General features: G+C 43.3%; 1 pseudogene; it reads right to left on the bottom strand.

Moving 5' to 3' along the window:
• Positions 1-572: 572 nt before the first annotated feature.
• On the bottom strand, positions 573-908 carry LOC110214035 (cytochrome c oxidase subunit 6A1, mitochondrial pseudogene; annotated as a pseudogene).
• Between the last annotated feature and the right edge of the window lie 936 nt (positions 909-1,844).

The following is a 1,844-nucleotide window of genomic DNA, read 5'->3' as shown; positions in this document are numbered from 1 at the left end:
TGACATACTTCATTTGTGAAACTAGACATCATTTGATATACTTCATTTGTAAAACTGGCATTATTCTGCTCCTTGCTTATTTTTTTTTTGAGGGGGGCAGAGGTCACGAGAACTTAGCTTCTGGGTTCATTACCTTTTATTTCCTTGCACTGTTAGCCCCTTCAGTTTTGTCTACTACAGACATAAGAAGTAACCTGGCATTAGGAGAAAAGATTTATCATTGACCGCATATATGCCATGTGAGTGAGTGCTTAATGCTCTATTGGTAGGATAAACTACATCCCAGTGCACTGATTAGGGTGCCCCTGATGCTCAGAAAAGACTATATCGGTGTGAATTTCCTGAACATTTAGTTTTGATTTTAATTCAACACTTTGGCTGTAATCTGAGGCAAGAACTATTTATTTAAGCCGCTCCTATAACAAGCACAATGATAGAAGATCAGCACTATTTTTTCATTGCTCGATCTACGAAGGAAAATGGATTCAACAGCTGGATCCACACGAGAAGGTGATGGTCTAAGTAGCTGCTGTGGGTCCCAGTACTGGAGCAGTGAGTGGTCCAAGCTTTCCTTAGTCATCTTCATAACCACTTGGCAGAGGATTGACTTGTGGGTTATGAAAGAGAGTGTGGTTACCATCTCCCCATGGGAAGGCCTTAGTCCGGATTCGGAGGTGACCGTAGGGGACGAACTTAGGTTTCTTATGGGGATCCTTGGATTTCTTATAGCAGTTCATCATACTGACCGCCACGCCGGGGAGCGCAACACAGTAAGTGAGCATCTTCCACATGTGGGCCGAGCTCTCCTCATTGCCTTCCATGGAAGTGCTACGTGAGACCATCCGCCTGGCTAGCATGTGGCCCCGGCCTAGGAACATCAGCGCTTGCCTGCCTGCCGTTACCACCATCTTCTAACAACTCTCCAGAAGCTTGTAGGAGGCTTTAAACTGGAACCGAGAGAACCGAACAGTGGAGACCATACTTAGGCATTCTCTCCACTGGGCAGAAATGTAAATCCCCTGTTCCATAAATTCAGTCCTGTTGATCTGCAAGGGACCTTGGGACAAAGAAAGTAGAATGTTTAGGCTGGAAGAAACTTAAAAGATGGGGTCATAGAAGGTTAGAATGTTGCTGCCAGGAGGGACCTTAGAACATAGGATCACAAAGAATTTGAACCTGAATTTAATTCTGCTCATTTGTAGGGGGATGGTCAAGGGAGTTAGTTCCCTTATCAAGTTGATGAGTTCACTGGGAGCTTAGCCTTTGAGTCTGGGTGTAAAGGGTGATCACTGAAGTTGCTCCAATCAACTTGATGAGATTTTAGAAGCCATTTGCCTATAGAACATCTTAATCTGAGGTTCATGAATACTTCCAAAGGGTCCATGGATAGATTTCAGAGGGTTCATGAACTTGGTTGGGAAAAAAATTCACATCCTTATTTTTACTAACCTCTAGCTAAAATTTAACAGTTCCTTCAACTGCGAATGTGGGAAACAAACGTTATTTTAAAAAGGGGTCCATAGGCATCACTAGAGTACCCAAGGGGTCTGTATGAAAGGGTTAAGGACTGCTATAGAGGGTAGACATGCTCATCTGGCACCTGGCTAGAGAAACAAAATACATTATCAGTAATTGGGGCTGCCCCTAAAATAGAGGGGTTGGTTTAAAGCTACCATTTCTCTCCTTTCAGAGGATGGTTTTCATTAGTGAGGGCTACTTTTAAGATGAATTAGTTAGCTCTTAGGTGAACTGATTACTTAGGGAGGGATCACCCCTTTGCATTGGCTTATAAAATGTGTTCAGTGAAGACTTATGCTCTTTCTTTTTTCCCCCCCCTTTACTCT

Source organism: Phascolarctos cinereus, unplaced genomic scaffold (assembly GCF_003287225.1).
Source record: "Phascolarctos cinereus isolate Bilbo 61053 unplaced genomic scaffold, phaCin_HiC Scaffold_3;HRSCAF=262, whole genome shotgun sequence".
Lineage (NCBI taxonomy): Eukaryota > Metazoa > Chordata > Mammalia > Diprotodontia > Phascolarctidae > Phascolarctos > Phascolarctos cinereus.
Note: the sequence above shows the minus strand (reverse complement) of the source record. Positions and strands in the feature narration are given on the sequence as shown.